We start from the raw sequence: 27,228 nt of genomic DNA, 5'->3' as shown, positions 1-27,228 counted from the left end.
AACTATGTAAAGGGACAAGAGCGTGTTTACGTATCTCTCACGCATTTCATCACATCGGAACCAGTTTTCATGCGAGGTTCGCTCATCAACCCCGTATTCCCTGCCGAGGGTGGCCCCTATTATGTTTCTAGGTTTGTCAGCACCATACCCGTGCTCGTGGGTTTCACCGAAGTGGTTAAACGTCTGAGACCTGCATCACTTCGGGCTTTCCTCCCACATTAAGCTGACACGCCGCGATATAACTGGAATACTGTTAAAGGCGGCGTTAAACCAAACTCACTCACTCACTCAATATCCAACGCTAAATATGTTCCAAATGCGCTCTGGAAATTGTGAAATAATGTAAATTTGTGTCGCAAAGCTGTGATAAGAGATAGAAAATTATAAACGCAGGTTCATCGTGATGCGTTAAAATTTGGTGTATATATTTATGTAGATATCATGTGTATGTGTTGTAGATGAGTCTGTTGCAACAGAACAACACACGTCACCGTGGCAACACAATTTAAGATCATCCGAGTTTGAGAGAAGTATATATTTCATAACCGTCCTGCGTTTGTGATGTGATTAGCTATTCTGCTCAGTTGCGGCTAGTCGAGCTCTACCGCCTGCAGGTCGATCATATTTAATGAAACCATCACATTTACGCATTCATGTTGCATTTTTGTACGTGTCGGTTCTATAAACATGAGAAAATGAACCTGATTAACATGGGCATTTGACTGGCAAACAGGGAAGTTTCTGGAGTGTGAATAAGCAGCAGCTCATCTGAGAAACTGGAAATTAAGGTATGTGTCTGATGAAACTGGTATTTATTATTCTATTTTGTGCTCTGTGTGCATTATCAACTGGGAAAACGAAATCGCATAGATAAAAGATCTAGACAAACTGGTTCTTGACATATTTCCCATGAAATTGAACAATTTAAAACTCCAACCGGAAATTTTCACGTGATTTGAAGAAATGCTATTACATGCAAACCACTTTTCACATGACCCCTTTTCTACGAGGAAAAGAGTGATCAAGGACCTTTTCAATAAATTCCTTCCTCACACATAGTGATGTCGAACGACAATGCCTTACAGGCATTGCATGCTAATTCTGTTACAGGAAACGGTAAAAAGCTAAGTTTTAACCATGGTATGTACTTTGCCATTCGTAGATATATTACAACAACATTGTGTACTTAAAACGTCTAAAGTTATAGCCGGGAGACTATACAAAGAAGGGGTGGGCACTAATTTGCGCTTTATGTACAATATATAGTCAGGGAGACTATACAAGAACTCCCTGAGTCTTTACATTATATGTGGTATACTTTCTGCGTTGTCACTAAAAGTAATCACACATAATAATGTAACGGGATTGTGTATGTATACGGGAAGACCAGACACAGTAGCAAATTCGAAGTTTGTGTCTGTTGATGGAAAAGCAGTATTTGTAATATAATAGATTTAGTAGTCATATTAATAGGGTAAAGGGGCTACTAGTTATCTGGTTCTATTGACATAGACGTTCGGTACTGTTAGGATGGTTATCAGATGCCGAACTATCATCATGTTTCCATGTTCAATGGAACACGTGATGTCACTTGTCAACCTGTAACCAAAACACATTCGGCACATATCATATATGTTGGAAACTAGTTGTTCAGGCACAAAATGGTATTCAACGCAGGTATTCACAGGTAGTCTGTGTTTTATTTGTGTGGTAGAGGAATATTAATGACATGCTGTAAATAATTGTGATAATTTGACATAAATACAAAGGTTTATTGGACAGATATCAATTATCACGGACGACTATGTTAAATACCCTAGTATATATCAGCAATTATGTTTTGGCGAGGCGGGTATTGAAGAAATAGGGAATGAGATGAATCTACTGACACTACTACATGGACATTGTCACCGTGTTGTAAATCTACTTTTGTCATGGTCTAGTGACTGCACCGTTTCCCCGCTTTATATCCGACACCGTTCAGCAAAGTCCGGCGGTCGTCGTTGTACAGTGTCATTGCATTCTAAAGTAGGGAATTAGTGACTCATATTTTGTTCTGTTGTAATTTAATGGCACACTCTTACCTTGTTTTGACTTTTGACTTTGATTTTTGTTATCTCTTATATGTTCGCTACGTTCTTCATGTTTTTGTAACTATAAGGGGAATGTGTATGTTCACTCGTGTTTCTCATGTATTTATTGTCATTTTTGTCTCCTCAGTAATTGTAAATAGCTTGTAAATCAGTAATGATACCATTGGATAGCTTATGTTCACCGCTTTATTTTTATCCCCCGTCCAACAAAGTTGGCGGGGGATATAGAAACGGGCTCCGTCCGTCCATCCGTCCGTCACGTTTCGTTTCCGGAGCATAACTCAGAAACCGTCCAATATTTTTCATGAAACTTTGCAGGTCTGTCAAGTACATGCTGAACTGGTGCCTTTTGCTATTTAGAAATTTTAGAATGTTTCATTTTTTTACGTTTCCATGGCAACAAGATGGACTTAGGTTCCAAACTCTTCTTTTTTTACAATTTCCATGACAAGTTCCACCTCGGTTAAAAAAGGTTAGGGTTTGTTTAGATTTAATTATGTCATAAAATCTGCAACAGGGGCGGGGGATATAGCCACGTTAGTGGCAAACTCTTGTTATACTTACATCTTCCGTATTGATATAGTAGTTACTTAGCTTTTCGCGTTTTTCACACACGGGCTATAGCCTTTGATTTATATCTCTATCTAGCTTGCAGAAGGGAACAGGCTGTATCTCTTTGCTTTGTCGAGAGCTAGCTTCGCCAGTGTGTCTGTTTTTCTTTTTCCGCGAATGTCTATGTGAGGCGGGATCCAACGTAGCTCGACCGGTTTCCCTTGATCAGATAGTTTTGTATATTTGTATAGAATGTGCTTTGGGTTTGGAGCTATGGATATGGATTCCGTAACCAGCACTGTTGTTGATAGGGTTCTTGGATCCAACATAGATATGGATCCATCGTATATATGGGCCCAGCTTTTGCAGGTAGTTTGAATTTTAGTGACAGCCACTGATCGTAGTAGGGATGGGGTTTTGATTTAGTGACCTCTGATGTGAAAAACAGTGTCAACTTTGGGAGTTTCAAAGTCAAGGGAGGGTGTAACTCTTTGTAGTGACTTTCCCAGATGGCTTTTATGAGGGATTTGTCCGAGCTAGGGCTTCATCTCGGGTGTTGTTTTCTTGCCATATTTTTAGCATTAGGGCTTTGTATTGTATTCTGTTGAGACGGCGCAAGACATTGTTTGATGCTGTGTGAAAGGCCTCACAACAATAGTCTATTTTGTATCTGATTAGTGATGTGTAGATGTCCAGCTGAGTGCTGAAATTGCCCGTAATATGTACAGGTCCTTATGACATCTGTTTTCAAGATGTTCTATGTGTTTGTTCAAAGTAAGGTGTTGATCTGTGATCACCCCTACAAATTTGCGGATTTTTGGAATTTGCTTTGCCTCTTTGCGATATAAAAGTCTCTGTCCCCTATCCTTTGAATAGAAATCCACAGTTTTCCCACTAGAAATCCGCATGGACCCCCATTTATTACCTCATTCATCTTCTCCGTCCAGGGCTGACTGGAGTTTTTTCGGATTTGTGAAATATCTCTGTGCTTTACCCACATTGCACCGCCATCAACGAGTTAAGTAGAAAAGCTGACCTGATCCAATAAATCATTGACCATGATGGTAAACAACTTGTCTTATAATGCTGGCTTATGGCGTGCCGTCGTCCAGTGACATATTATCAGACCTGTCTTGCAGGAAGCTGTCTATGAAGTTTGCCATGTTCCCTTCTACTCCTTTTTGTGCACGTTCGGTGAGGTGTTCGTCTTGCTATACCATGTCGAAGGCTAATCTGATTACAGTAATACTGCGGCTAGGTATTGTCTTTTAAATGAGCTTTCTATTTTTCATTTTTCGTCTTAGTATAAAATCTGGACATGTCCCTTCCTGAAGCCGCTTTGATAAGGTTTGTTGTGTTTAGCGGTTTTAAGGTGATGCATTTGTCTTTTTGTGACTTTTCATGTTTCCATGCTTTGTGGACTTCTCTTTTGGACCATATTGTGTTGTACAACTCAGTGGGTAAGTTTTTGGTATGATCAAGGAGATTTTTCAATATCTTGTAACTGGTTGTATCAGAACCGAGTGCAGTGCCTTTTTAGTATATTTTAAATTGTTTGATAGGCATTAATTAGAAGTTGACGGATGACAAGATAGACACAATTTTGATGGATAACAACTTCTTTAATACTGGGAAAATACCTGCTTCACCAGATCTGTGACATCCTTACTAAAACCAAATCGCAAACCCCTAACCTCACCAGAGCTGAGACTAAAGCTATTAAACAACTCCGAGATGACAACACCATCAAGATTGCCCCTGCTGACAAGGGCAAGGCCACAGTCATCATGGACACTAACCACTTCCATGAGTGAACAACATCCCCAAAGACCCCACCACGTGCACCTACTCCAAGATCAAGAAGGACCCAACCGCCAAACTCCTTCGCCAACATAAAACCCTCCTCAAACAACTGTCAATCACCCCCAACCACCCTATGCCAGAGCCACCATCAAAATCCACAAGAACCCTCCTAAAGCCCGTCTACTTGTGTGTTCCCGAGATACTGTCTTCTACAAAACGGCCCAACACCTAAACAGAATCCTTGCCCCCTTAGGAAAAACAGCCGACTCCTTCATCTCTGACTCCACAGACTTCTGCTCAAAACTCAAGAACATCACCGATCCAGATCAAATCATCAGTTACGACGTAGTAGACCTCTTCACCAACGTACCCATAGATTACACTCTGCAAATTCTCCGCCGTCGCATCACTGAAACTCCTCTTGAAACCAGCCTATCCACCGAATCCATCATCGCCCTCACCACCGCCTGTATCTCCTCTACCTACTTCACCTTGGGCGACGAGTACTATCAACAAATACACGGCCTACCCATGGGATCCCCACTCTCTCCTTTCCTTACTGAAATCTGCCTGACCTACTTCGAACAGCAAGCCCTCACAACATCCAACCTATTTGCTGGTACAGGAAAGTTGACGACACCTTTGTCATCCTAAAACAAGACCAAAACCGAACCCTGCTACTACAACATCTTCACCAACAACACCCCTGAGTACAGGTCACCATCGAAATAGAAAAGGACAACCGACTACCCTTCCTAGATGTCCTCGTCTCCAGAAGCCCAACAAACAGAATCCAAACCAGTGTCTACCGGAAGCCCACCCACACCGACCAGTGTATCCACTTCAACTCTAACCACCCTCTTAGAACCAAGACTGGCATCATCTCTACCCTCACCAAACGAGCCATCAACCTTTCCTCTGCTGACCCCAAACCTGAGATCGAACACCTCCGCAAAGTCTTCACCCACCTCAATAATTATCCACCCACCTCAACAATTATCCACCCACTCTCGTCGACAAAGTCATCGCCTCTGTACTCCATCCCACACCCAGACCTGCGACCCTTAAACCCGAATCAGCGCCCTTCCGCATCGTCCTTCCATTCATAGGAAAAGCCTCCCACACCATTAGCCGCCTCCTCAAACAGCAAGCCAACATCGACACCCACTTCACCAGCTCCAACTCCCTCAACACCCTGCTAGGAGCCAACGGCAGGAACACAACCAAACCCCAAGAGCCTAAAGGTGTAGTGTACAAAATTGACTGCTGCTGTGGACAATCTTACGTAGGTGAAACATCCCGCCCAATCAACACCAGAATGAAAGAGCATAAAACCTCCACCATCAAATCCGACAGCAAATCAGCCATCTCGGACCATATCAGCAACTGTCCCAATCACATCATCAACTGGGACAACGTCTAAATCCTCGCCAACAACCTCCATGATTTCACTAATTGAAAACTAACAGAAGCAGTCCACATTCGCCGCCACAAGCCATCAATCAACAGAGATCAAGGCTATTTCATCCAATCCGCCTACTATGAACTCATCAAACAATACTCACTTATCCTGTTTATTGTCTACATGTCCCTATTGGCTTCCACCTATGTGTTCTCTGTCCAGCGTGTTGTGACAGCATCATCCCTTTGTTGTCAACACCTACCAATGTTATCCCACTCATGTATGCAATTGTTGTTACTGTTAATCCTCCATGCACCTACTATATATATTCTGTACTATGTCCCTCATACCAGTCTTGTTTGACAACGGTATAAGGATCTATGCCGAAACGTCGCTTTTCCCAGTATTAAAGAAGTTGTTTTCCATAAAAATTGTGTCTATCTAGTATATTTTAGTAAATGGTATATTGTAGACCAGATGTTTGCTTTACTGCTGTTTTGCTGCCTGATGAATAAGCATTTTTTTCCGGTTGGAATTCCTTGCTGCAATTAATGGTGCGTTTTTTCGGTTGAGGGGGCTTTTCAAATTTATTTTTCAGCTGAGACAATAATTGCAGAAGTCAGACTTTGGCAAACAAGATCTTGATCATCCGAGGTAATTTTTGATCTGATCAACAGGTCATCATCATCATCATCATCATCATCATGTTCAGTGAAGACAAATATGACAAATGATTATAGTTTATTAAAGTTAAGGTTTTGTCGCCACGATGACCTGAAAACATAATACATTCTTCATAATCCATTTCCTCACATTTCCCAAAACTGGATTTATAAATAATTTATATTACAGTTTTATTCACGTTTGACAACTATAATACTAATGACAAAGTAAACACAATTTATAGACAGACATTTCTTTCAAGATGACCTTTGACAAAGTGGACACAATTAATGGATGGCAACTTCTTTGTTTTACATATTAAGATATCTGTACGACTGTTTTCTTATTTGGTTCTCAACAGTGGAAGAGTTAGACAATTCCAAGAAGATTTTTGATTCGATCAAAGCTTTAATTTCATTTACAATGAATGTGACCATAATGAGGTTTCATTTTTGGACGGACAGCCTCCGTGGTCTTGTGGAAGTGCATTGCCCAGTTGTGACAGCATGCAGCGTATGCCTGCCGACACTCAACTGTATGCGGTACAATCAATATAAGCTAAACAACCTGTAAATTATTTGTTAAATAAGCAAACGGTCATATCAATGAATCCTTATTAAATGAACAAAGCGAAATGTATTTTGTAAAGTGTTGTTGAAAGATTGTGTATTTCTTAAGCAGGAATGTTACAGTAGAACATTTTAGTATCTTTGATTGTCACCTTTCTTTTTGTCATTTGTCCTAGAAAATAAATGTGCTGAATATATTAAAAAATGAAATATATTATAAAAATATATTGAAGTAATTCTTCCTTTATTTTTTTCACACTAGTACGTCATGACAACCAGTTGCTGAGGTGCAGTATGTTGAAGCACCTTTAAAAAAACGTAAAACCTCAGTCTGAACGAATATATGTGGAACCTTTTCAGTTCAGTTGCGTTTACAATAGGCACCCTAAATAGTAATGCAATTTGTTTGTTTACTTGTTTAACGGCGCTCTCAGCAATTTTCAGCCTGGGCCACACACTCCAGTGAACACGTATCTAAACAATTGGGACACGATGACAAGCATCAACCAAGTCAACGATCCTGATTTGTCTCTTACGACAAGCATAGTTGCCTCTTACGATAAGCTTTGGCTGCTAAATAGTCTAACCAGAAATGTCTACATGGGCTGAATACAAAGCCCACAGGCAATATAAATACTACTGAATATAGACACCCACACCCCTCTTTAGGCATTATGTACAGTAGTTACGTTTTATTAGGCTGAAGATAAACCCCATAGGTGGGCATTATAAATAGTATTGATATTTTATTGGGCTGAACTTCGGACCAGCAGACGGAATCAGCAGGTCACACCGTGTAGTCAAATTTGCTCACACTTGAGCAATAACAGGCAGTAAATAGGGAAATTTGATTGTGGGAAACTTCATCAGGTGAATTACAGATAACATTTTACCTCATACAAATGTAAGAAAGTATAATGATACTGTTACTAAAAGAAATTTTCCCTCACCCAAGTGTTGGTCTGGAATGTGTCTGAGCTCCAAACTAGATGATTTTAGTTTTATGAATTTTGTTACCTCAGTTGATATCATTGGTTTAACTTAAACATGCTTACCTAATTCAAATTTACTGTCTTCAGTGAATTTGATGTATTCTTGAAATATGGTGAACGAATCTCAAAGTTCGGAAGTCTGTCGGGTGATGTTATAGTTCTGATCAGAAAATTCCTTTCTAGCTGTATAAAGTAGACAGAGATATGTGAAAGCGGCATATTGTTCGATAAAGATATGTCTGGATCACAAAATGATACGTGAAATATTTATTGAGACTCGACGATATGCAGGTATTTCAAGTGAAAGTAGAATTTGTCAGTGTTGCAACTTAAACAAATCATTTTGTTTTTGTTTGCGCCACATATTCGGAGCTATTTCGTAAGAAAATTAATACGTTTAGCAATTCTTTTTTCTCTAATAAACTTCAATGTACTCAACAGAAAATGCCATCCATTTGCGAAACGTATCAATGTATATATTTCAGGCTATGGATTTTAGAAAATCTGTGGGATAAACGTTTGTTTGTAATGCAAGACACTCAATAATGAACAATTTGTAATGTACTATAGGCCTGTGTCCTTTACGTATGTGAAATAAAGATTGATTGATATTGGGTGCAAAGATATCGAAGTAAGTGATCGGTTTAAACGACATCTCCCTAGGGACGGGATTTTAGCTTAAATTATAAAATGCAAAATGTAGTAAACAAATAATGAAATTTGTACTTTATATACTAAAATTGATTGGGGAGGACATGTGGAAAACGTGTGTTCTACACACTGTTTGACCTCTTTGAAAATGTTTGCAAAGGTTACTCCTTCAATATTCCTGCAATTACAATTTCACTAACTTGTACACTTTCAAAGGGGCATTCACATGGTACAACTAGTTGTATACAATTTGTTGCATGCAACACATTGCACCGTGTGAACAGGCATGTAGGTCCAACTTTTGACGTATGCAACTCTGAGTATGAGACGTGAGTTGTACAAATAGGATGTGTTCTGTTTTCAAGCGACAAGTTGTATGAACGCAGCCAATCAAGACGCGTATGAAAATCACCTGATATTTACACGTCAATTTGTAAATAAAAATGGCGACTCCGATTCACGTCGGTAACTTCTGCTTTTCGGTATACTAAGTGTCACTACTCAATAAAAGACCTATGAAAAGTATCTACGTAGAATAGCACTGTAACAAATTATACATTGTGACATTTGCATCGGTCTAATTCACCAGGGTTAATTAAAGTATTCATAGTGTTATTTAAAACGACAGTGACTGTACACTGTAGTGTAGACACAGATGAGATTAGGTCCATAATACGTTGTAAAATACATCATACACACAAGTACACATCACAGTTTTGGATTCTGTGATGTCATTAACAACTATTTTAGGTGTCCAACGAAAATATTGCCATTTCACCAATTCCCCGTGCTAAATGTGATTATTTTTTCAAATAACGTAGATCTGTAGTATATTTGTAAGACTGTACACCATGCTCAGGTACCTGTACGACCCGCACATAGACTGGGAGGAATATCAAGAAAAACGACATCTGAACTGAACGATGATTTTTTTTAGGTACATGGTCATGACGTCACTCCCGATGCTGGGGCATGTGACGCATTGGGTAGAAGCGCGTGCACATTGGCGCTCACAATATGTAAACAAACCTAACACAACAATAGCCACATGAGAAGTTCAATTACAAAAACATTGGGTGTCTGTTCTTTGTCAACACCAATCATTATTCCGAAAAGACTCCAATAACCCTGTATTCGTTTTCGAAACATAAAAACTCGGGACAGAACATCCATGTTGGATAATGTTGCAAAATCACGGTTCTTTTCGCGTCAGGCGAGATACCTGTCACATCACATGTATTTCACACTCAGCTACGATACAAACATCCCTGAACCCCATTATACCACTAACATTCAATTGACACATTGTCAAAGTCACTAATACAAACGGTCCAGTCAAATTCTAAAATATACTGGCTTGCTATGAAGCTCACCTCATCATGTTATATATTATTTGAAGAAAAAAGTTGTGTCACTTAAATACCTTGTTTTGTATGTTATATGTTTTACTTCAGTTTTGTGATATATTCTACATGTATGATGGCCATAGTTAGGCAGTACAGAATGAATGAAAGTGTTGTGTGGATGAAAGTGGGAAAATACTCAGAATCTGTTCATGTGGTTATTTTGTAGCAAGAAAGAGGATTGTCTCTCAGACACATCCAACGCAAGTCTAGAATGACAAGTCCTAATTGCCCTCAGCCCTGGGTCTGATTAAAAACATTGCTCTAGGCGCCATTTGGATTTTTTATATATGTATATTTTAAGAATGATACACTTTTTGTCTAGGACCACATTTTAATCTACTACCTGGAATCTAATCAGGGATTTTGAAACATTGTTTTATAGTAGTTGACCTAATTTTGCCATACGCAGAGTTTACTTTGCTCTTGCATATAACACATAGAGAAAGATGTTTTGTTTAAGTATTGAGCTGGATGACAACAGGTTTTAACTGTGTTGGATGTGAATTGCTGTGACGTAATAGCAAAGACATGTCAATGTTCGACCAGGGCTACTGTGCATCACTGAGGTGAACTTTCGATCTGTCCGAAGTCGAAGTCGCAAATACAGTATACACACAATCTTCAAAGACACATACACTACATGTTACATACCTGATGTGCAGAGTGAAACATCGTACCACGCAATTTCAGCCGAGATAGCGATGCGTTCGTTAGACGTCAACTAGATTGCGTCATGTGATCACATAAGCTCCTCCCATTGTAGACTTAAGACTACCATAGGTTTAAGGGCACAACAAATGTTTTGTGCAGTGGATCTACCTCCAACTATAAAATTACGCAGATATGTAGAATATTAAATTGCCTATCTGATGATGTTAATTTAACTGCAAACATTAAACCGGTTTGAAAAAAAGACACTGCTAATTGTTCTCCAATGGATGTGTATGCTTATACGAAAAATAGCTTGCGAAAAATCATGAACATTTATTTACCTCTATTACATCAAAAGACCTCTCAGAGATTTCTGTACACGCACAAAGAAAAGGGGGCATAACTCCGCTATTCTTAGTACCAGGTCATTTAACGCAGGTCACTTGGTGAGAATTTACCGTGGATAAGGGCAATATATTTTCGTGATGTTTTGTTCACGAGGAACCAAACCATTCCAACTCAAATATCAATTTTGAAACTGTACAGGTTTAAGTAGAACACAACTCATAAGAAATTACGCGCACCTTTTGAATCGTAAGACATCACATTTCTGTACATCAAAAGACATAAAAACAATTCCACGACCTAGACAATTATTTCTGAAAGTGTTTTAATATATTTAACAAAAATATTATCCATTGTTTAAGTAATATAGTCGGTTTTAATTGTAAAATAAAATGAAACGGCTGTTTATTAACCTGTTTATATGAAGTTACAGTATTGAATATTACATTCAAAAGAAAATACGTACATGTTGCAGTTTCACTTACATTTCATCTTTTAATACTTGTCTAAAGGTAAGAAATGTCCTATATGACACAAAACGTGTCGATTTCCTATGTAAACAATGTTAAAAAACCAAGGAGGTTATCAAAGGTTCGAGAAATGTGTAGCCTATATCTACGTATTATATGATATTGAAGATTGATATCCATAGTGAAAATAATCGAGGGACAAAACAATGTACAAGATTCGCTAAATCAAAATCATATCACGTATGTTTTTTTTAAATGAACATGTATATACCAAGCTGTAAATACATTTCTAATGTCGCATTTATAAAAAAGATATGAAAGAAAATGTTTTATTTAATATTACAGGTATATTTTCATCAAAGGTCTAAGTAAGGCAGGCAAACGCGTAATTCAAGGTGAGACAAAGGTGTACGTTTTCTAGTGGTTATAGTGTAACAAATTTGTTCAGATTTTTTTATTGGGGTGAAGATGGTTTGTGTTTGACATCTTAATTCACAGTTGATTATTTATTTATACAGGTATACAGGTACCTTGAAGTGCTGTTGAATGAAAATCAGGATATAATGCTACAGCTGGATAGTGCATGGTTTGTAAATAACTTGTCAACATATGTTACCAAAACAAGAAGATAAACTATCATTTTCATCTATTTATGTGTCATCCACATAGTGTGGTGTTTGTTGGGACAACTTCTGTGTAATTTACTACCATTTTAATAGCATGAGTAACAGAATTTGTTAGAAATGGATCAATAAATTAACACCTTTGACCTTTGGAACACAAAGATCGCCCATTATGTCACAATGACCATCGCCACCGCATGATTCATTGGAAAAATAGTGCCAGAACACGCGATGAAGTAAGCTAATCAGAATGCAGGAATTACAATGAACTTAACGAAATTTAATTATTGCACAAAAGTATAGTGAACTAGTCTTCATTGGGAGTTTTGAAAATTATACTTTTGAATTAAGTCCGGGTTTCAAAAGCCTAACTAGCGCCTAAAAGAACTAACGCAATACGGGTCATCCAATGAAAGGACCCTGAAACGTGCATACAAAGAATACAGTGGTTGTTATCCATAAACTAGTGTCACGTTTTCCTCATCAGTCATGTTTCGTTTTGAATATACGCGCCGGAAGTGGAGAGTTGTCCGGGGAGACAACCCTGTCTACTTTTCCTTAGGGGTTTGTAATATAGCCTGTACATGACTATTTTCTCCCGCTTTATAATACATGCTACTGACTATTTTACTAGTTAACTTGATTATCCAGAGAATGACGACTCTGACACTGACAGTCAATTTGATTAGGCGATTAGTCAAATTGACTAGTCTCATTAGTCAAACTGAATAGTTGCATTAGTTAAATTGACTTGTCACATTAATCAAAGTGACGAGGCTCTTCTGGCAACTTCACTTGACTAGTTCCTTCAGTCAAATTGATTAGTCACATTAGCCAAACTGATTAGTTGCATTAGTAAAACTGACTAGCCACACAGGTCAACATGACCACATAAGATTGTCATAATGACAAGGTACATAATTCTAATTAACGAATATCTTCAGTCAACTTGACTGGTTATATGAGTCACATTTACCATAATGACCTACTACATAAGTCACATTAACTTACCACATATATATATATATTGTTATTGTTTTTGTATTTAAGGGCAAATAATGATAAATGGGCATTTCACATCCCTGTCAACTGTTTTAGTCATATCACAGCGAGACAAGTGGAGTCAATAACCTTGTCCAAGGATACAACACAGGGACTTGCATGATATTGCCTCATGAAATGGAAAAATCGAACTGATTATTGATAACAAAAAGTGTTACAGGCATACTGTCTGTCAAAGAGTATTGATTTTCCTACAAAATAATCGGTATTGACCAGGATGATCATACTGCGGTCGAGACTTCCCCCTTCCCACACCCACACCCACACCACACCCACACCACACCACACCACACCACACCACGCCCACGCCAACACCACGCCCACACCAAACTCACGCCCACGCCAACACCACGCCCACACCAAACCCACGCCACACCACACCCACACCACACCACACCACACCACACCACACCACACCACACCACACGCCAACACCACGCCCACACCAAACCCACGCCCACGCCAAAACCAACACCACACCACACCACACCACACCACACCACACCACACCACACCACACCACACCCACCCTCACCTTCACATACACCAACACCCACCCATCCACCCCATCCCCATCCTTTCATTGAAATCAACTGTCCCATCCATTACGTCTTACTTGGAAGACGTAAAATCTCACAGCAGGTCTTACAAGGATACAGTAAGTAAGGAAAGTAAGACCACCCTTTGTATATTCAAAGCCGCTCCTGGCTTTCAGTACCTGCTGAAAGCTAAAAACCCGGTACAGAATAATGGGATGACGTCACCGGAGATTATAATTTGTGTTTCCAAGTGTCACGAACCTCCTAAGTCGGTGGATCTTCAATAATTGGTTAATTAGGTTGCGCAATTGTTGTTTCACTAAGTGACCTTGTCAAGATGACTAGGTTCTTCTTTCAGTGTGGATTAGGTATCTAAATCCAGAACTTTTAGACGCATGATTAGATAAATGACCTAATGCACTGCTGTCTGATGGCCATAGCCTTCTCTTTACGTCGTATACCCCTCCTGGTGAATTATCTGATTTTGCGTTCTATATCCGTGTTTCCTTATCCTTATGAAGCATCGATAGCGTGCTTGGATGACTTTCCTCGGGTAGTTACACATATGGGCATCAAAGGATGCGCAGCGTACATTGAGCGTGTCGCCTTCTGGCAGCTGCATATCAGACACTCTCATAATGTTTAATAGATAGACGTCTTCAATGTTAGATCGTTACCATCAGATATCACATAGAACAACTGACTGGCGGCTACTACTGATGAGGCAAAGATTTTTCTGTCACATACATATCAGGATAATAAGCTGATTAATTTTTCGGGTTCGATCATGTACCAACTTGCACAGATATTAGTCAGGGACTACAATGGATATTTAGCATTATGTCTTTTCTAAAACATACTTTAGTCACGAAGTGGACGATATTTGGGTACAAATTCACAAACGCAGTCGACCTCTAAAATTGTTGACAATATATCATTGTAAATGTTGACTGCATATGTATTGTTGAAACTGATTTTCTCGTTTCAACCTGCCTATTAAAATGATTTTAGTACCATGAATTTCAATTTTCAATTAAAATTAAACAGCTGGTAAAGTTTGTAAACAAGTACACACAATTAAAATGTTCATACTGCATTAAGTCTGCAAGATAAGCAGAAATTATTGCAAAACGCATTTCCGATGGACCAAACTAAGAACATATTGTTTTGCTGCCATTTCCGCTGTTGACTGCAAAGGCAATTTAGACTGGGACACTGACAATCTGAACTGCATCTTAGTCTATGTTTTGAATTATTTATGTTTCTGAATTGCTTGATGTAAAAACTACATTGCAAACTCTGATAGCATCGCCATAATATGCAAGATTATGAGTGATTTTGAAAGCACTTCCAACGAATACGTTGTAACCCGTTTTGAGGCGCTATTGATTAAACTCAGATAGCGATCAGTGGTATATGATATGCATGGGTTTAATAAATATATACATAGTATTTATCCATATTCATGGGATTTTATCGAAGACAATGAATTTTCCCGGAAAAATCGTGAAAAAAATATTTATTCACCCCTCCGGTCGGTCCCTAAGGGGCGACTGTCCTTGTCCTATGAGAAATCATGTGGTCAGGCTCACTGACATGGTTTATGTATGTCATCGTATTCAAATTGCGTACATCGATGCGCATGATGTCTGGTCCAGACTCGATTAGTTACAGACCACCGCCATACAGCTGGAATATTGCGGCGTTAAACGACACATATACATACCAAACAAACATTGGGTATGAATGGGTAGGGCGGGATATAAATTTCCTCCGTATTAGTGCAAACGGATTCCACACCACATATAATTAAAAAGGAAAAATAAACGATGAGTGGGAGTTTTTTGTCGTACAATCAAACACTGCAGGAGAATACACCACGAGGGGACAAACGATAGAGTTCTTAGTTCACATATCATTCAATACCTTTATGACAATAATTCTCAAAACTTTGTTAAAAACACTAAGTTCATGCTTCTGACAAGGGTTTTCAAAGTCAAGTTGTGCTTTCTTAGCCTTATACCTGTGTAATTGCTCTTATTGACTTCAATGAATGCTGAAGATGTTGAGTTAACGGTGGGGCAGTATCCTATTCAAGTTGTTATTGGTCCTCAGTCTTGTTGTGTCGTGATTCAAGTGATATAAAGAGAAACACCTAGTTGTGAAATTATGTTGTCGTTGAAGTCGCCAGTCCTGGTACCTTCTGGTGATGCATTCGTGGCTGCTATCCATGTTTTCTGCTTGTGGGAAAGTCCACTCAGAAAAGAGTATACTGACTCCGAGCCGATCAGTTCTTATTTTAGCCCCTTAATGCCGAGCAAAACCCGGAGCCTCCGGTCTCCGGGCGGACGCTCTACCACTAGACAACGGAGACGGTAAGTGGCATCTATACCGCGACTTTTCGCTATGGCATCGCATAGCGTCACATTTCTCCACATCATCCTCTGACTTATGTAGTATATGCAAGTAGTTTAAGAAGTACGCACACACTTTATAAGTGCAACTATCTTGAACGCCACTTTAAACACGATTTCACCACACCTTCTCTGATTTTTAAGGTGATTGCTCCCCGAACCTAAACATATCATTGGCTTCATATAGTTAATTCCGCTTCACTATTATAAATAAGTTAACAGGTTGCAGGAGTCATGTTCTAATCATGCCTTTATTTCAATGAAAAGGCATTGTTAATAGTTTTCGCTGTAACAAAAACACACGACCTTATTGTTGACAGTACTTCTTATTGAGTGCATCAGTCTGCAATGGCGCCTTTTTGCTCCCGTAGGACTGCAACCAATGTTTCTCATGCAGAAGACTACATTCAAAACGACGATATCAGACGACATGGTAACTGTGCATCTTCCACCTTCGATGACCAGACACAAAAAGGATCCGGGTCCCTACTATATTTGTTTGTTTGTTGTTTAACGCAGAACTCAGCAATATTCCAGCTATATGACTGCGGTCTGTAATTAATCGAGTCTGGACCAGATAATCCAGTGATTGATATCATGAGCATCGATCCACGCAATTGGGAAACGATGACATGCGTCAACCAAGTCAGCGAGCCTGACCCCCCGATCCCGTTAGTCGCATGGGTTGCTGAAGACCTATTCTATCCCGGATCTTCACGGGTCGTCCCTACTATATGAGGTGTCTCTATCATACAGACATCTCGTCGTCCACGGCATCCACGTCAATTTAAAAAGAGGATATTCCTACTAGAGTCTGCATTGATGATACTTCTGAGGAAGTCGCCAAACTGCCAGTGGCACGGTGGCAGCGATCATGTTCTACCATGGCTATCCCATGGTATTTATAATCGCCAACAGCCACAACTAGCCATCATTATTCCACAACCCATTATCCCCTTTGAAGTTCCAAGGCATCAAGGAAAGTACACTTTGGCCACAGCCTTTACCAAACAGGCCACTACAGCCAACCACCTTGATAGACCCAAACAATTTAACCACTTTGAGACAGTACCATCATCTCTACAAGAGATTCACGAGAGGAAGGACCTAAATTTAGCTTTGTGTTGGTACCTGATGCTTTAATCTTCAAATCATGCACCATACAAATTTGGGATGGGTAACAAAAGGTAAGGTTGGGTGCGGATAAGATATTGCAGAAGAGTATTAGACATCCACAATTTCATAGCCGTTTGCGTCTGATGATCAGATTTAGCACAGAGACAGAAGGCAATGCTTTCTGTCCTTTTCACATGATGTTTTCAGGACAAGCAGATGAAGCCATTGAACAACTCAGGGGCAAACATGGCAAGTAACTATTTTTATGAGCAAGTAATTTTAGTGGCGGTAGGAACTGTTGAAAATATGTTTGTAATAATTGTCAGTAGCAACACATGATTGAACTACTTTTAAAAATGCCAGATTTGAAGTGTAACAAGGGGAGTTTTAAAGAAAGATTTTGTACTAGTACCAGATTTATCTGCCCTTGTGTACATGGACATGGCACCCTTGATCATTTTCTAAAAGGCTGACTGTACCTGTTAAAGAGCAATAATGTTTTGCTTTCTGGACCGAAACAGGCCTCTTTTCAAGACATTTAACATTCATGCATGCAATTACATTAATTATAGCCGCTGCCGCTTATTTGACCCATTGCACTGCTTTTTACATTATAAACGTAAAACTGTATGTTTTAATATATTTTACAGATTAATCATTAATCTCGTTTGTTCATTTACTGATTTCACAAAATAATTTTCTTTGTTAACCTCTGCGTTTTAATTTGGAAATCACCTTGTAACACTACACTATTTATAGTGCCAGGAAGACCGGGTTTGCCATTCCCTCTATGGCATTTTATCCCCTTGGCCTTGTTTGCGCCAATCAAAACGCTACATCAGGATCTAGATCAACTATGGTGCTTCTGGAAAGAGATGAGGAATGACAGGCATATTTTGTATTATCAGGGACATTCAATATGCAACAACTGTAATGGCTGCGGTTGGGTGCACCAACATTGTCGTTTCTAACACGTGTGCTCAAAGTGCAAAAAGACCCATCAAAACTATCTGTGTTCAGATTTCAGCCAAACTTCAAGCAACAACAAGAGACATTTACTGAAAGCATTTTCATGCTTAGATAATACATATCAACTGAAAAATTATTCAATCACTGTGCTATTTCCATGACTGGTAACTTCATTCAGGGGCTCGAGCAAAGTTTTCAATTAGGCATAGAAAATCCTTCAACTTCTTCTACAGTGTGTGGTAATTTCCTGTCTATCAGAGGGTCCAGAAACATCAGATTGAAGCGGGAGTAGCAAGAGAAAGGGTTTGGCCCTGTTAACCGCCTTTCCTTACTATCGTGTGCGTTCGCTGGGCCTAGTGGAGGGGAAATACTCAAAGAGGCAACACCTTATTGGCACTGTTATGTGCAAGACCGACCTCGCTGATTGCTGCATGTTCCTGCCGATTAGTCCATCCCTGTGGCTCCTCCATGGCATTAAATAGCAAGGTCGATTGTTTTACTTGACACGCCTCGTATTTGGATGCAGATCAAGCTCGTACATAGCTGTGATAGTGGTGCCTTCATCTGCTCATGTTTAAAATATGTCAAGTACAAAGGTCAAGAACGAGGTTACCCATAACTCCTTCTTTATTATGACCTCCCGAGAGCATGTCAGTCAACCAGTCCTGTCAGTACGAGCAGTGATAGATCTAGCTACGTGGATCACAATGGCAATGCTTCAAACTTGAGTTTCTCTCATGATGAAGTGGAGAATGTGAAACATAAGCATGAAATTCCCAAGCGTTACAGAATTCCTAAACGATCTTAAAACAAAACAAATCATAGAAATGAAAGGTTTTATTCAGAATCGTCTCGCCCAAGTGAGCATATCTTGAGTTGTATACCGAGAGTGAGTCGATAGCAACGATATGTTTACCAAATCTAATCATTTTCGCAAACCAAATTGTGACCTAATCAAACCTTCACAGAAGAGGGGGGCGTTCTCAGTTATGAAAGTTTATGCAGTTTGAAACGAGACTTATCCCAACGATGATTATCTGCGGTTTTCGATCAGCAAATTAGATACAGACACGTAGGGTTTACCACCTCATTTATCAAAATTCTTTCACAGTAAATTCTCAAACCTTTTGATAAGATAATGTGTTAAATGAGAAGATCGCAATAATCAGGATAATCAACAACTGCAAGCCATGGGTGGGTGAGGGAGTGAGTGAACAGTAATACAGTTATGCGTATCAGCTTGTAGGAGGAAAGCCCAAAGTGGTGTAGGCCTAGAGGTTTACCATTTAGAGAAACCCACGAACACGGGAATGGTGCTGACATACCTGGAACAATAATCGGAGCGAACCGGAATTCGAACCCACCGTCATAGATTTCGGGTGTGTTCATTGTTCATTGTTCATCATGTTTTCGCACAGTCTGCTCGGTCAAGCCACGTGAGTGTGCTATCTCATTTGACCTGTCCGACACCTCTATGAAAAACCTGAAACAAAAAACTTTAGTGAGCTGTTGAGAAACGAAGACAAAACACAGCATTCAGAATTAAACGCCTACTGGTTTTTTTAAATATTAGAATGTTACAAATGCACGTGATAATTGAACACGTTTCATTATACGAAAGATCCGCCCATGCAATGTTAAACGGGAGCATCTCAATCGAACGCAACCAAATTCTGTGAAAACTTAATTGGACCTATACCCAACAGTTGGCTCTGATCAAATTGATCAATCTACACGACATCTTACAGAAATATTTTGAAATATTATCCGCATTGAATCTACGCCCCGTCAGAAGAATTACCAAGTCTCTGAAATATAGGCATTCAAGAATGCCGTCAGATTGCAGTGTGCAATGTGGTTGTCACATTAACTTGAACCCAATATGATATCCTATCAATGCTGGCCGATAGGGATGAACCGATTGCCTCGTCTTGATACCTTATTGCTAAGGAGATAAATGTTTTGGAATTTGTTGATTTGATACAGTTAAAACATTTTAAGATATGTTTTACTTTTTATCCCAAAATAGAGGAGCTTCAAAGATCAGTCTGAACTACTTGACAAGCGTTTGGTAGACAGTTTATGACCATGTTCAAAACTGATTTATGAAAACCTATAATATCGCGTATCGTTTATGTCTTTGTAAAAAATACAGTTTGTTCTATTTTTACATGCGAATTAAAATATATGTAATTACCAGATTAGAAACATCCACGAAACGCGTTTTGATCTGCCGTCACTGTGCTCATTAGAGATCCGTGAATCCTAACAGTTGTAACATTACCAGCATGATGTAGTTACTGGCGGGAACATCAAACTGATTTACAGCCGTTATTTCTCTACCCACCTATCAGTCTGACATGAAACAGTTTCAACGCTAAATATACACACATCATATTCCGCGGTACTTAAAGGTTGAACGTTCCTGCCACACTAAGGGGCACCTACTGACATGTGTACTTAACGAACGAATCAGGTAACGTGACATGAAAAAGTGTAAAGTGCAAGGACGTTTCGCGCTGTTGCACTTCTCGTTCTTCACAAATGAAAACCACGAGGGCCAGAGAAGCTTCTGTGCATTTGTTCACGTGATGTCCAGAAGGCGGGGTCTAACAGTACATTTGATGGGAGTCACAATGTGTCGCTACTGGTTAGAGCAATTCGCAGGCCATATTTGTGCTGCCTACACTTAGCCGAAGTGAACATTCGGTTCCGTACAGGTCATTTATTGATCTGAAGAAATTACCCAGGGAAAAAGAGTGCGAAGGGTTAAGGCTCTGCCGACCATAAATACACTTCAACAAACTTAAGCTTATAGGGACACTTAGGCATTGTAATGTGATGTGTATGTGACATGTTTGACACTACTGGATTGCCAACAAACGGATTCCGATTATGCACGGTATTTCACTTCCTAAAGTTTCAACAAACCTGTGACGTCAAGATTTACTGAAGTATATAAGAAGAGGATTATACATACTTGAACGTGCGTACCTAGTGACAACGATGTTGTTTGGTGAGTAAATGATTTATCATTATTCTTTGCCGCCTAGAGGTCGTCTGGCCCTTAACCTGTTGTAAACCATGTCCTGTATGTCTTGTTGTAGTTCTAATTAGGTGGATCCTATTGGTTCCATGTTTTCCCGTGGCCCGTTTAGTTTTTTGGACGCGAAGAACGATCGCTAAAACAAGCTTGGTAACAATTGAACTGTCAATACTTGACAATAATGAGTCGAATAAACTTACGGTTAAGTGAAATAGGCCACCAACTTGTCTTTACTTGCTGGTATGGGTAAGGGAAAGTTTGTATAATCAAGAAACAATAGTACTGTCAAAAAATACTTAGTTTATTTCGATGACTTGGGAAACACGACACAAGTCAAGATGGCATGTGAAATGAAGTGTGCCACAGGTCGCGAGCCTGGAATGCCATGTTCATGCCTGGACCCAAGTATTGAGTGAGTCCCCTAGACTTAACAGACCCAGGGAAATTCCTCGTTTACATTGGGACTGAAATATTAACAGCATAGTGATCAAAAGAAAATAGAATACGTTTCGTCTGCATTCTATTTTTAAACATTCCCTACTGTGCCTCTGCTTTGGACTCCTGGAAGGGACTTTGTTGTGTTGTAGCATTGTCTATCGTCCAAAATCAAGCAAAGTCCAGCAAAACGCGTACGTGACTATCACACAACACAATCTTGCCCTTTTTGAATATTGTTTTATCTAAACTATGAAAGCGCAGAAATGGTTGTACTCCTTTCAATTTCAAAGATTATAAAACAGTTAAAGTGCAATATCGGCTGCATTTAATCAAAATGAATATAAATCTTTGATAATTTCTTTAGAAATTATTTCATGTATCTTTACTGTTATCAGTGCTGTTTTCATAAACAATTTTATTTTGAAAGCAAGAAACAAACTCCTCGTCCTTCTATTTCAATTAATTCTGGTCCCTAAGTCTTAACTGCTAGACGCTTAACCGAACACTAACAAAGCAAAACAAAAATCCTTTGTGGACACTGGTTGGTTGCGTTTTGTTTTTTGGTTAGGGTTATCTAATTAAGACATGGCACCATCTCATGAGTAATGATATAATAGTGTTATTAAAATAATATATGCAAAGGTCTGGTCCAGTTTATACTTAAAAGTTTTCACCCAATCAAATGACCGCTGACCTAATTAATATGTGACTTGTGCAAATTGATCTGGCATATACACATATCTGACATTAACATAAAACCCCAAAGGTAAAATTTGTTCCAATTCAGCTTGTAGCTATAGGACTTAGAGATGTTTCATGCTCAGCCAATAAAATGACAGTTATACGTCTTTTCAATAATCTATATGTTTAATTAGGCGTCAACATTGCAATACGACAATGTAACATGTCATCATCGTCAGGGTATCACTTGAATGATGATCACGTGAGCTCATGTTTTGGCGTGTTATTTCAGTTGCAGCTTGACTATATATATATATATATTTAAAGTAATAATAAGCATAAGCGTTACTCTAGCAATAACATTGGTACAGCTGGTCGCTATTGCCTGATATCTTTTAGGTATGGAACAATATAACCAGTCACCGTCGAGGCCCCCACGCTCGCTCGGAAAACTATATTGACCACTCACAGTATGGCATATATGATATATGTATCCATTCTCTGTCAACTAAAGTTCGTTTCTAGGCATCAATAACGGTAATCTGACCCCGGTTACTGTAAATCACGGTGAGTTTTTCGATCTACAGATCACTTCACATATGATTTCGCAGATTAATGTACACAATATTGAATTAAATTTTGAATAAAAATAATAAAATAGGTTACAAACATAAGTCCAGATATACACGGGATACTGGTAACCATTAGTTATACGTCCCATTTGTCATACACCTTTAAACAACATAGGTCATGGCTGAATGCACTGATTGGTCTACCCTATTTTACCTAAATATTAGAATGGAGTGATCCATTAGAAAAGTGATCTATATGAGTGAATTTATATCCAAGGAATATTCGATAATGTAGTAAAATAAACACATAAATATATATAAATTCTTTATTATTATTATTAACAATGAATATCAGTCTTTGTTTAGCATAATATCAATAGCACTGTTCGTCTAAATTGTCTTTGCTTAGCACAATATCAGTAGCATTGTATGTTTGAATTGTCTCTGTCTTACTCCAACCCTGCATAGAAGCCTGCAGGTCAAAACATTACAAATAATTAACCTACCAATATCTTATTGTTTCATAAATATTGTTGCAAGACAAATAAACTAAATTCAACACAGCCTTTTTGTCAGATCATAACATTTCACAATACCACTCGGACTTGGCAATTAGTATCTTTACCTTGGTCTATGTTGTACTGCATTTAGGGCTGGTCCATTACTCAGTAGGTGTTGTCTTAATTTATCCTTTCCTGTCCTCCTCCCAAACTGTGTAACAACTGGGTTTATAGAGGTGTGTGACAAATGGGACGTGTAACTAATGGGATATAACCTGAATACTTTGTGTAACCAGACAGATTAATTTGCGTACTTCAGTAAAGATTTGTTGACCTGATATTTCCCGTGTTACGCGCACACGGCACACGGTAGTGTCTTTGGGGTGGGGCCAAAAAATATCAAAAATCGTTATGGCGTGTATGAATGTTAGACCGTACATATATGCTGTGATGCGTATCTGATACGTTTTCTAAATTATCTCCCAACGTATCGTGCATATTTTCATCTGTACATACAGAGACACGACCTGTTTCTTGAGCCCTGTAATATAATAATACATCAAGTCAGCTATAGAGCCTTGTTGCTCAACATGAGATCTGTACTGTAGTAATAACAGTGTATTACGCGGACACGTTGACTGAGTTACATGTACTCGCACTATAGCTGAGAATTGTTGGAAGCGGATTAAACTCAACCCAATTAGTGGTTAGATTACCTGCACATTACTGAACGTGTTCGTGCTCACATTTTTCAGAACATCTATCATGTCCAGTATACGAGGTTTTGGCTCACCTAAGCTTGTCTTGTCCGGGGACAACATCGTTTGTAAAATTTTAAACATATCTTCTCCCCAGAAACCACAAGACCAATCATGCTGAAACTTCACATATTTGTTCCCACATATTTGTCACGGCTGGCCTAGTCGTCTGAGGTGTCGCAATTAGCTGTGCAGAGTTGCATACCTTGGCACGCCCGAAACCAATGATAGTGGCCCCAATTATGTTTCTAGGTTTGTCAGCACCATACCCGTGCTCCTGGGTTTCACTGAAGTGGTAAACGTATGAGACCTTGCATCACTTCAGGCTTTCCTCCCACATTTGGCTGACACGCCGTGATATAACCGAATAATGTTAAAAGCGGCGTTAAACCCAACTCACTCACTCACTCACTAATCCTGACTCGAGGTAATTTCCTCTGAAATTCCCTCTGAGGAATGCATCAATGCATCAAGAATCAGTCAAATTCATTAGAATTACCGTTATATTTGCTGATCTTGTACTCTTAGTAATATTGATGTCATTTATGGTCTATTTCTACCAGGTGTCGTCATTTCTTGTTTAATTTGAATCTGTGACACTATTACCGGTGCTTCCGGTTTGTCACTTCCCTTTTATTGGATAATGGCGTCTCTTCTGGTCCATTTCTACCAAAAGACGCCATTTCCTGATTAGATGGACCTTGTACTGCTACTTCCGGTGCTGACGCCACTTCCGATTATGATGTAATTTCCTGTGATGACGTCACTTGCGGTTCTATCTCTTCAGGTTCTGACGTTACTTCCGGTCACTGGAGGCAGTCGGATCGTCGCCCCCCTTTTTTTCGATTGAAGGGAAAACTATTGTTTGATGATAGTTTGCGCGGCAACAACAGGCCCAAGGGAGTATATGCCCTCTAGGTCCGGTTGCACGTCACGCAAGTAAAAACTGGTGAAGGTGTTTTGTGAGGCCCACTGGCAGCCATACACTACTTGTTCTGCTAAGACTGATGTCAATGAAGCGGGACTCGTAGCTAGAGCTCTGATTTCATGAGCCGAGCAGGATCCAAGATGTGGGGTGGAATTCTGTGCCTGTGTATAACTTGCTGCAACGGTAGCCTTAAGCCAGCCCGCATTCGTAGCCTTGGTGACGTCTTTGTTGGAATCAGGCTTGCAGGATATAAAGAGTCTCCTTCGATGGCGTCTGTGTGGGTCTGTAGCCGAGAGATAGAACTTGAAAGCTCTGATTGGACACAAAAGTCTGTCTGGGAGATCCACTGTCGGTCTCAAGGCGGGAATGGTATAGCATCTATGGCCGCAGGTACCCATGGTGGTAGATTGATTTTTGCTACAAAATATGGTAGCAATCTTAGAATGATTGAGGTCCAATGTTGGTCATGAGTGAGACTAGAATTGTCCAAGGCATGGAGTTCTGAAACGCTAGCTGCTGTCGCCATGGCAAGGAGGAAGGATGCTTTCCTGGATTTTGCGAGTAAGATGGCCCTAGCCGTGGGTTCGTAAGGTTCCATTAAAACTGTTGACAACACAACGGATAGATAAAACTTTGGGAAGATACGAGGTGTGCGAACATCTTCTAGCAGAAAGGATCGCTTTAAGCTGGTTAGAATGGGATGGTTTCCAATTGAGAGTCTGTCATGTTGAAGTACAGATTGAAGAGCCGATCTGTAACCTTCTATCGTCCCATTTCGGAACTTATTGTCCTGACGTAGTAGAAAGTCCGCTACTGTCCGTGGATATGAGGATGGATGATTTGGAGAGACGTATCTTGCATGCCAGGATGGTGTAATAGATGGCCTTTATTTCCTTGCTAGTTGATATGAAGGATCCACTCTCTGGTGCAACTGATGGAGTCAGCTCATCCACTTCAGTCGAGTCTCCGCTCATGTCGGGACATGACGAAGCGTGGAAAACTGTGTTGTCAGTGAACCAATGTCAAAACCCTGGTAGATATAAAGGCACGCCCGTTCTGTATCGATGAGCGGTCGTGGGAAGACTTCAACAATGTATCAGGTAGGACAGGCTGTCAGATCGTCACGTACGAATCGTTTCCATCCCTTGGGCGTCGCATAAGCGTTCCCGTTGTTATATTGGGGGACGTTGGGGCGTGGTGTCTCGTTCACTGCGCGTGCAGGATGTCAACTGTAGTTTGGGAATCAGCCACATTGATGTACAGCGACAGGCGTCTGGTCGAGTGTTACGCATAAGCGATCATGCAAGCCAGCCTGTACAAATACACTGCATGGATCCCATTAGGTCAGATGACCTGATTACGTTCGAAGATGTTTACAGTCAGAGTTTTTGACACGCGACATGTAATTCGTCCTGCGCAGGAAACTGTACTCCTTATGCTGAGTCAACTCTGTTCAAGCTCGACATACGGCCAATAGCCTGTGAACCTTGTGGTTGACAGGCCAGTGGTGTGTCCGAGTTTTGATTAGAAACTGTGACATTGCCGGTGTAGGGGCATGTTGATCCCAATGAAAAGTGTGACGACTGATCCGATGTTGTGAATGATGACCCAGTTGAGGGTCTTTAGGTCGATTATCATCCTCATGTCGGTAGTATTCTTTTTCCGAACTGAGTTTTCAGTATGGGATGTTTCTTGAAATGCATTTTGAATCTGTGAGCCACGACATCTAGAATCCAGCGGTCGGACATAATCTGCTTCCAATTTTCGGTGTATGACAGAAGATGCCATCCCACTAGCCCCGAAGTCGGTATTATCTTGAAAGACGGTAGGCGTAAATCGCAGTCCATAGACATAACCATGTCAAAAGGGTACAAACGTTGGAATGGATGGCAAGTAAGTTGGCAAGTAAGTTGGCAAGTAAGTCAGCATCTGCGTTCACCTCTGCCACCCGATCTGCCCTGGTGATAGAATCCTCGTTTCTTGTC

At 39.8% G+C, this 27,228-nt stretch overlaps 1 protein-coding gene across 1 annotated transcript in view; it reads left to right on the top strand.

Annotated features, from left to right (window-relative positions):
* Positions 1 to 20,944: 20,944 nt before the first annotated feature.
* The window catches only part of LOC124150005 (tyrosine-protein kinase receptor torso-like), a 534,068-nt gene continuing 527,784 nt past the window's right edge, over positions 20,945 to 27,228 (top strand). The window contains exon 1 of the mRNA XM_046521879.2: positions 20,945 to 21,336. The gene's annotated coding sequence lies outside the window, so the exon portion shown is untranslated. The remainder of the gene's footprint in view (positions 21,337 to 27,228) is intronic.

This window comes from Haliotis rufescens, unplaced genomic scaffold, assembly GCF_023055435.1.
Source record: "Haliotis rufescens isolate VD_foot unplaced genomic scaffold, xgHalRufe1.0.p SCAF_12, whole genome shotgun sequence".
Classification (NCBI taxonomy): domain Eukaryota; kingdom Metazoa; phylum Mollusca; class Gastropoda; order Lepetellida; family Haliotidae; genus Haliotis; species Haliotis rufescens.
This window is presented reverse-complemented; position numbering and strand designations above follow the sequence as displayed.